The 10,658-nt window shown below is 41.4% G+C and overlaps 1 pseudogene; it reads right to left on the bottom strand.

Moving 5' to 3' along the window:
- Nucleotides 1-8,638, bottom strand: part of LOC111545277 — a 13,442-nt pseudogene extending 4,804 nt beyond the window's left edge.
- Nucleotides 8,639-10,658: the final 2,020 nt, after the last annotated feature.

Below are 10,658 nucleotides of genomic sequence, written 5' to 3'. Positions count from 1 at the left end.
AAAAAAAAAAAAAAAAATAATAATAATAATAAGAAAGAAAGAAAGAAAAGAAAAGAAAGAAAGAAAGAAAGGTGGAACATTGAGAAGGAGCCAGTGTACTTGATATTTGATGGTCACATAGGTGCTGTGAACTGTTGGCTTCCAGTTTCTTTGACATAAAAGTAATAAGCTTCCATCTTATTCACAGCACTGATCTGGGTTTTATGTCTTAGGAAACTGAACTCAATTCTGGCAGTGATTTCAGGAAGATTTTCTGAGATTTCTTTTGTAATATTATTGTGTTATAAGATATAATAAAGCACATATATTAGTAATTCCAACCTCCAGAAGAATGTGATCTAACGCAGTCTGTGTTGATATCAATGTCATGGATTAACAACTGAAAAACAAACGGATACATTTAATGATCAAATAGATGATGATAAATACTTAACGCAGCTGCAGTCAGAGGAGATTGAAGATGAAGGCAGGCAGGAGTCAAAAACTGTATTATAATTCCAGGCATTCTAGAATGAGAAAAGAGAAGAGTTGCTCTGCTTGGTGTGAACTGGGGTGTTTCCTGTGGAGAGGGCAGGCGTGATGTGGATTGCCTGTATTTCTAGAATTGCATGTTATTTCAGCTGTGGTTAGGATTTGAGTGCAGAAAAGAAAGAATCACACTAATATCCACAAGGAATATATTTAGGCTGATATTTATTTAACGAGTCCAATAGATGGAAGTGGTGAAAAATGGGCGTTTGCAGCCAAATGAACTGGATTCAAATCCCGGGCCTCAGGTATTAAGCTTGGGACCTTAAATGAGTTGCATAAGTCTTCTGAGGCTCGGTTTCCTTTACTGGTACAATAGCAATAATAATTTCTGACCACTGCATTGATATAAGAATAACTGAAATAACATATGCAAATATATTAGTACAGTTCCTGGTACAAAACTTAGTAAGTGGCAGTCCACACTTTCCTTCTTGCTTTCTTTCCTTCCATTCACCCATCGACAAATATTTAAGAAATTCTTTTTTTTTTTTGAAATGGAGTCTTGCTCTGTTTCCCAGGCTGGAGTGCAGTGGCGTGATCTTGGCTCGCTGCAACCTCTGCCTCCCAGGTTCAAGTGATTCTCCTGCCTCAGCCTCCCAAGTAGCTAGGATTACAGGCACATGCCACCAGGCCTGGCTAATTTCTGTATTTTTAGTAGAGATGGGGTTTCATCATGTTGGTCAGGTTGGACTTGAATCCCTGACCTCATGATCCGCCCTCCTTAGCCTCCCAAAGTGCTTACAGGTGTGAGCCACCGCGTCTGGCCAAGAAGTTCTTATGATGTGCCATGTGCTGTGACTAATGGTGAGATGTAGTGTAAATGGAATTGTTTGTGCCCTCAAGGAAACTTTGGAGTGATAGAAGTGTTTTACTAATTGTTTGGAATGGTAGTTGCATGACTGCTTACACTTAGCAAAACTCATCAAACTGAGTATTAAAATGAATAAATTTTGTTATATGCAAATTATATCTGAATAAAGCTATAAGAAAGTATTTGGGCCCATGTGGAGCTACCAGAATGGTGTAGAAAAAGAGACATTAAGCAAATTGTTGCATAACTATGAAGTATAGCTGTGAGAAAGATTAAGAAGGAAAAGAAAGGACAACAAAGAATGCCTCAAAAAGGACCTATTCCTGGCTGGGAGAGGTGGAGGGCCAAGAATAGTTCCTTCTGGATGGGACGTTCAACCTGATCATCATTATCATCATCAAGTTTAATGACTTCTGAGATGTGCACTGGTGAATACTAATCAGGATGAAACACAGTCACACCTCTGAGCTGTATCCGTGCTAAACCCATGAAGATGTTAGAACTGACCCACCTGCAGTAACAGAGTTTTCTTGCCTTGCAGTATCCTCAGACTGCTCTGATAGACGGCAATGTCCATAGCATCCATGCCACATAATTTACTGATTGATACAATAATGTCTTCACTAGATTTATGGGCAAGACTTTTGTTCAAAAATAAATAAAGAAGATCAGACCAGAATTAAGTATCATCTATGATTTTTGCCTCTTTGGCATCTAATCAATTAAAATGAAAAATAACCCAGGCATCTTTCTAAGATCCCACAGTTTGATTTTTGATTTAATAAAAATCACATAAGTACGGCCGGGCGCGGTGGCTCAAGCCTGTAATCCCAGCACTTTGGGAGGCCGAGACGGGCGGATCACGAGGTCAGGAGATCGAGACCATCCTGGCTAACACGGTGAAACCCCTTCTCTACTAAAAACTACAAAAAAACTAGCCGGGCGAGGTGGCGGGCGCCTGTAGTCCCAGCTACTCGGGAGGCTGAGGCAGCAGAATGGCGGGAACCCGGGAGGCGGAGCTTGCAGTGAGCTGAGATCCGACCACTGCACTCCAGCCTGGGCGACAGAGCGGGACTCCGTCTCAAAAAAAAAAAAAGTATCATTTATGGCAGAGAAAGCACTGAGAGCGCTTAGGTAGGAACTGCTGAAGGCAGCATCACCTGACGCCCACCAGGGGGCGAGCACGCTGCGGCGCCGGGGCCCCGCTTCCATCCCGGGCATTGGTTTCCTTTTGCCTCCTTCTCATCTCTCTGTTAATACCTATTCTAGAGTTAGAATGCAGGCTTGAAAAAAACGTCACGGAGATGCATTTTTTATTTGTATAAATGTACTAGGGGTGTAAGTGCAGCTTTGAGACGTGGCTAGACTGCTTGTGGTGAATGAGGGCGTTTAGCGTAACCATCACCTGAAGAGTGTGCACCACACTCAATTTCCCATCCCTCACCCCTCCCACTCTTACACCCTTCCGAGGCTCCCGTGCCTATTATTCCACATTCTGTGTCCATGTGTACACAGGCTTTGGCTCCCACATGGAAGTGTTTAACACGCTTATCTAATTAAGAGTCGACAGAGGCCTTTTCAGGTGAAGAGTAAGTCTGGCTGGCCTGACTGGTTTGAAAATGAGGACTGGGTTTGCTCACGAAGATAAAGGGGAGGAGTTTTCCAAAAATGAAATATACCTTTTAAATGCTCTTTCCTCTCTTGGAATATTCTCCCCACTTCCTCTCTCATCCAGGACATTTCACTGCATTCTATAAAGCTCAGCTCAGTGCTATCTGCTCACACCACTGTGAGACTAAGAATCAGTGAGTGGAAGAATCTGCCTTATAGTCCCATTCTGCTTATTCCATTGTGTGCACCATTAGACTTTGGGGACTTGAAGAAACTGAGAGCTTCGCTGGGCTCTCCAAAGCTGGGAACCAGGTTTTCTCTGTAAGGAGACCTGTCTTCACTCCCATCACTCTGTTGAAGTCCTAGTGTCTTTTGTGCATAATTGGTTTAGGGATCAGAGTACTTGCAACAGGAAATTCTAGAGTAATTCTTTCAACCACTGTTTGTTAAACCTTTGGCTTTGTGGTAGATTTTAAGACTGGGGTCAGTGGTGATAGAACTGACCAAAATTAACTAATTAATGATGTTGGATTGCTGTAGAATGACTGTATTAATTTCATGTGGGGGCATTCTAAGAACTCCAAGTGTGTGGAAGTGAAGCTGCAAGTTTCCATATGGAAGGTATTTCTGTAAAGATTGTAGAAACCTAAAGTAACCTAATTTCTTTTAAACACGTATGTATATACACATGCCAAATTGCAGGGCATTGCAGAGCACCTTAGTATCTGTTGTTTTCTATTTTTTAAACTTAGAGACAGGGTCTCATTTTGTTACCCAGGCTGGAGTGAGGTGGTGTGATCATAGCTCACTGCAGTCTTAAATTTCTGAGCTCAAGAGATTCTCCAACCTCTGCCTCCCAAGCAGCTGGGACTACAGGCACACAGTACGATGTCCAGCTAACCTGTTGGTTATTTACACCCTGGGTGATCTGTTGCACAGGTGCACCTGTTCTCTCACTTATTTCTCATGGCTTCACAGTATCCTCTAATGTACTGCTCAATTCCCAGAGGTTTATTTTAAACCTTCATGTATTACCTCTTGAGACTCCCTTTCATTCCCAGTGGTGTTAAATTGCCTCTGTGGATGGGAAGCCAAATGCCCACATCTCAGAATATAGCAGGCTGCAAGTTCCAACCACAGGGAAATGAGGTGTCTTCAGTCCATGTGTAGGGAGTGTCTTAGTCTGCTTGGGCTATCTTAAAATAAATACTGCACAATGGGTGGCGCAGACACCAGACATTTATTCTCTACAGTTCCAGAGTCCGGGAAATCCAAAATCAAGCTCCTGGAAGATTCAGTTTCTGGTGAGGCTCCTTACAGATGACTGCTTTCTTGTGTGTGTGTATGTGTGTGTGTGTGTGTGTGTGTGTATGAGAGCGAGAGAGAGAGACAGAGAGAGAGATCATTTTTCGCATTTCTCTTCTTATAAAGGCCCTAATCCCATCATGAGGACTTCACTTTCATGACCTAATTACCTCCTAAGAGTCCCACCTCCAAATGCCATCACACTGGGGGTCAAGGCTTCAACATATGAATTCTGGGAGAAGCTAAATATTAAATTCATAGCAGGGAGCCACAGCAAGTCTCTCCATCATATTGGAGATAAATGAAGACACACTCTGAGAATCATTTGAGAAAAGTCACTCAATGACTGAGATGAGTCATGAGGATATATGATCTACTTTCATTACTATTTATAAACATGCTTTTGTTATCAAGCCAAGCAAAGTGTCCTTCTTTGTACCTAGAATGTAACCAAGGAAAGCTAGAAATGAACCGTCAGCTTTTTTTTTTTTTTTTTTTTTTTTTACAATGGCAGAATAGCAAACAATGGAATGGATCTAAAGAGTCCAAAGGCAGAGTTTTATCATCCAGGGAAGGGAGGCCCTGCACTCTTATCACATAACAGAAACATTCTCACAGTGGAGATGGATGTAGCTGGATGAATAAAGCTCTCACCGTTGGTGAGACACATCAAGCCACTGCTGCTTTTGGTTTTTGATTCCTTGACCACAGACGTTTGGCATTTTAGGGAGATTTGGTAGGGCAGAGAATGCATTGGCTTGCTGATGGAAGGACTGACTACACTCTTATCTTCTATCACCTTTTCCAATCACTTCTCTTCTACAAAGCTGCTTTCTTGTGGGTTTTATAAAGTGTTGCACAGACTCTGAGCATATGGATTAGTGGTTTATACTCAAGATGGACGTGCATTCCTAACAATCTTCTGCCCCAGTCTAAGTGGCCAGTTGGCTCTACTCTTTGATATCTCCCTTTGTAAATCAATGCTCACTGGTTCAAAAAATCTTTTCTCAGAAGTAAACCTCTCTTCTTGTCAGAGATCTCGCTAGTGCACCCTCTGGCACTCTATTGTTCAATTTCTCATGAAGGATCCTGGACCCTTAATGTTTTCTCTCTCTTTTGGAAAACAAATTAGTGTTAATAATCTGACAATAAAATTGTTTACAGCAAGATTTTTCTGAACCCTTTCCACACAGAAAATTTCAAAAGTTACAAGTAGAACATGTCAAATGTTCAAACTTTCTGAGAAAAAGTATACTTGCTTTCTCTTTGAAGTTATAACAATAAGAGAGGAACCTGCCCATCAAATTTAGTCCAAATGAACTATGGAGCTCTGATTTGATACCACCCCGACTGTCTTCTCTGCCCTAGGAAATGTTAGCGAGGGATCAGATGTTCAGAACCATGCCCACTTTGAAGCAGATGCCTCATTATGAGCAAAGCATTTGTCTTCATCTCAATAATGTTGGGCTGGGAAGTTCATTTCTGTTTAGATACATGGAAAAAGGAAGGCATTTCATTTAGCTGGGCATCATGGTGCCCACTTGTGGTCTCAACTACTTGGGAAACTGAGGCAGGGAGCCTAAAGCAGGAGGGTGACTTGAGGCCAGGAGTTCAAGACCAGCTGGGCAACATAGTGAGATCCTGCCTGTGCAAAATAAAAAAGTTAGCTAGGTGTGGTAGCATGCACCTGTAGTCCCAGCTACTTGAGAACCTGAGGTGGGAGGATTGCTTGAACCCTGGAGGTCAAGGCTGCAGTGAACCATGATCCTGCCACTGCACTCCAGCCTGGGTGCCAGAGTGAGATCTTGTCTCAAAACAAACAAACAATAAAAAACAAACAAACAAATACAAAATGCACACACACAAAATAAAAACCAAAAAGGCAAGTCATAGACTATAGAGCATAACCAGCTTTAAACTTAAATTAAATTTTTTGAGCCCAGGAGGAGTTCAAGGATGCAGTAAGCTATGATTGTGCTACTGTACTCCAGCCTGGGTTACAGAGCCAAATCCTTTCTCCTAAAACACAAACAAACAAAAAAGAGCAAAAGGAGGGCATTTCATAAAGGAGAGGCTTGGACCTAGTTTTTGATCGTATCTACTTTTAAATAATATTATGAGTAGGGAATAAATGGATAGTATAAATTTTTTTTGCTGTAAGTTTCTGGTTAAATTCCTCTCTATTTGTTACGAGAGATCAAAAGTAGTTATCTTCCAGCCCAGGCACAGTGGCTCATGACTGTAATACCAGTATTTTGGGAGGCCAAGCTGGGAAGATTGCCTGAGTTTGAGACCAGCCTGGGCAATACAGGAGGACCCTGTCTCTATAAAAAAGAATTTAGGCCAGGCTCAGTGGCTCACGCCTGTAATCGCAGCACTTTGGGAGGCTGAAGCGGGCGGATCACCTGAGGTCAGGAGTTCAGGACCATACTGACCAACATGGCAAAACCCCGTCTCTACTAAAAATACAAAAATTAGCCAGGCGTGGTGGTAGGTGCCTGTAATCCCAACTACTCGGGAGGCTGAGGCAGGAAAATCATTTGAACCCAGGAGGCAGAGGTTGTAGTGAGCCGAGATGGTGCCATTGCACTCCAGCCTGGGTGACAGAATGAGACCCCGTGTCAAAAAAAAAAAAAAAAAAGATTTTAAAAAACATACTTTAAAAAGTAGGCATCATTCAGAAAAGGGTGTCTCCTATGGCTTTGGCAAGTGGTGAAAACAAATTCGACAAGGACATTATGTGCTTCTGGAGTCCAAATAAATTGGGATCCCCTTTGTACTCTATTAATCCTTAGTTTAAATCTCTGTTCAATCACTGTTCCATGTCTTATGTCTTAGGCATTTAGAGCTTAATATTTAGTGATCAGTATACAATGGAAAAAGGCTGTCTCTAATCTCTAGAAGCATACAATGAAACAGAGAAAACAGACAAATGCAGATGATGACTCGTAAATATATAAAATAAGATATATTGAATCAAATTTGTCATAAATTAGTTGAAAGAAGTAAATCTGTTATGGTGAGGCTGAAATTATTATCTCATAAATGAATGAGATGGATTGTGAGGGCATGGATGAAGTAAGAATGGAATAAATTGTAGGGTGAGAAGGTGTTGGAGGAAGGAGGGAGGGCATGAGTTGCTTGGAAACAGGAGAGGTTAGAATGAGTAGTTGAGTAGGACACATATCAATCCAATAAGTCTTATTTAGAAATCTTCTTGGGGCCTATTCAAGTGTTCTAGCAAATTTACTTGAGAGCATCTGGTAAAAGGGAGAAGTCACAGGAAGGGATTTGAAAAGATGGTGTTGTTCACCCTCCCATAGATGGATGGACCATGCTGCCCATTGTGTCCACTGAAAAGGAAGACATTTGGGAAGGGTCAAGAGAAGCACAATGGCTCTATTTGGGATTTCAGAAGATAGCACTTTCTAGTCAAAAGAGCTTCTGCAGACATCAGGGTAGCTGATGTTGAGAGATGGGAACTGTTTCGTGGAGCTTGTGGACACTCATTTGGAAAGCCGACATGCTATTATTAATGGATGCATGCAGGCAGAGATTATCTGGTTTTTCAAGACCACCCTACCCTAGGATAGTAGGATCCTACTCCACACCCTCTTCACTTTCTTATTTCTCAGGGTGTAGATGAATGGTTTGAGCAGTGGAGTGACAATAGAGTAGAAGAAAGACATGAACTTGGCTTGAGTATTATTGGCAGAGTGCTGGACGTACATGTAGATTGCTGATCCAAAGTACATGATGACGACCACCAAGTGGGAACTGCAGGTGCTGAGAGCCTTGTGCCTTCCTTTGGCTGAAGATAACTTCAGTACAGCCCTCACAACGAAGGCATAAGAGATGAGCACAAGCAGGGGTGCCACCAGTGCAAAAGGGATAGCACCCATAGTGAGGGACAGGTCATTAGCAGTGGTGTCACCACAGGCCAGCTTGATCAGAACAGGCACCTCACAGAAGTGATCCAGGGTGTGATGACTACAGCATTGAAGCTGGAAGGTGAGCATGGCGTGGATCAGGGAATTGGCCAGGTCACTGGAACAGGCTGCAGCTGCCAGCTGCACACACCCAGGGACGCATAATGAGTGTGTACCCGAGGTGCTGGCAGATAGTCACATGGCGATCAAAAGCCATCACTGCCAGCAGGGCACATTCAGTGCAACCTGTCCAGTGGAACAGGTAGGCCTGCGTGATGCAGCCCCAGGAAGCAATTGTCTTCCCTGGTCTCCAGAGGTTGGCCAGCAGCTGTGGTACAATGGTGAAGGTGACACAAAGGTCGAGCACACAGAGATTGTCCAGGAAGAAGTACATGAGGGTCTGGAGTCTGGGCTCCATGAGGGAAAGAAGGATGATGGAGCTGTTTCCCATCAAGGTGAGGATGAAGGAAACCAGAACCACTCCAAAGAGAGGAATCTCTAGCTATGGATGCTCCAAGAAGCCCAACAAGACAAATGTGCTGGAAAAATTCACATTTTCTCCTTGCATGGTATCCACCTTACATACAGCTGGAGGGAAAGAGACAAGATTTTGAGGATAAATGTGATTTTTATTTTTTTATTTTCTTTTCAACTTTGATTTAATGTTTGGGGGTACATGTGCAGGGTATTCAGGCAGTAAATGTGTGCCAAAATCCAACTTTCATATTTCAACCACTCCATAGGAACCTCCCCAAGTCTTCAGCTATGTTGGTGGGATAATCTGCATAATTGCTCTGGGAAGTTCTTAAAATATGAGGCAGATTCTGTATAGCACTTCCCTAACAGCTGACATTAAAGTAGGGATGAAGGTGTAGTATTCTAGACATGGTGAGAAACGCTACAGAGCCCAGCCAACTCAACTACATATTTGTTTATATAAAGATTTCTCTCTCTTTTTCTCTCTCCCTCTTCCATCTTCCTCTTCCCCACCATTGTCTTCCAGTTCATTCATAAAGCTCACTAAAAGAAAGACATGCAGTCCTTTGCATTTAGCATGTCTCCTTCAGAAAACCGGTTATAGGAAACACTGCTTAATGTTTCCTTTCAGTCAAGTTAGATGGAAGATATTTGGATTCTCGGATAGACAGATTAGAAATTGTGGGTGTTCTTACAGCTGCAAAACAGCACGAACTCTTTCTGCAGTGAAGAGGCTATCCAATGGTAGTTTATTTTAGGCAATCCTCTCTCCTTATCTTTTTCCTCCCAGTTTTAATTATGGTAAAACATACATAACATAAAATGCACTGTCTCAGCCATTTTGAAGTACACGGTTCAGTGGTATTAAGTACATTCATATTGTTGGGCTACCATCACTGCCATTCATCTTTAGAATCTTCATCTTGTAAAACACAAACTATACATATTAACCAATAATTCTCTGTTCTCCCCTCCTCTGAGGCCCTGGCAATCACTACTTTACTTTCACCTATCCTCAGCTCACCACCACTTAATTGTGAAAACAGCTCATTTCCCCTGACTCATTTACTGTGCTTGGGGAAATCACCTTTGTTCCACCCTCCAAAGAATGAAATTATCTCCCAACTAGGCCAGAGAGACAGTTACCATTGTGGTGTAGTTTTAAAATGCTGAGTACCACACTGATCAAATACATTTCTTTTATTAGTGTGCTCATACTTCTCATCTCATTTTATATTGCAAAATTTTACCAGGATGGGTCATGATGAGGAGTTGTCACATAATAACTCATAATAACTGCAACTGTCAGTTTTATGGGTGTTTATCAAACTAATGTTATTTAGAAAGACTCACACCTTTTTTTGTGTGTGTGTGTGTGTTTTTTTGAAATAGGATGAGTAAGATTGATTGTAAGAGAGAGAGAGAGAGATTCTGAGACAGATGGGCAGATTGTCTTTCCAGATTTCAAAATCAGAGTGATTGTCATTAATTATTACTTGTACTAATCTTTTAATTACAGTTTTAGGCTCAGTACTCCTACACTAGCTTGAAACTTCAATATTTTGAAGAATGTGAAAACTAGCAAAAGCCACTACATAGTTCTTGTACTTCATTCTTCTAGCCATAGGTTTTATTTGGATATAACAAATTTGTATTTTTGCCCTTAAACTGTTAGGTCACACAGTTATGTGTGGATGCCAACCCCATTAAACAAATGTAGAATCCACTCAGTTTTTATATACCTGCAGTACTAATTATAACAAGATTGATGAGACTATTACAAAGTTGTAAGCATTTTCAACTGTTTATGAAAAACATAATGTATAACTTTTAATGAGCAATTTTTCTCAATGTTCTAACAAATACAGCTTCACATTGCTAACACCCAGAGTCTAGTTTTAGGAAATATATATGAAATCCTCTGTATTGTATCAAAAATATTTATAATTTATAATTTATCATGTAGAGATTACTACAAGATATGAAATTAGAAT

This window comes from Piliocolobus tephrosceles, chromosome 1 (genome assembly GCF_002776525.5).
Source record: "Piliocolobus tephrosceles isolate RC106 chromosome 1, ASM277652v3, whole genome shotgun sequence".
Lineage (NCBI taxonomy): Eukaryota > Metazoa > Chordata > Mammalia > Primates > Cercopithecidae > Piliocolobus > Piliocolobus tephrosceles.
The sequence above is the reverse complement of the archived record's forward strand: the minus strand, read 5'-3'. Positions and strand labels throughout refer to the sequence as shown.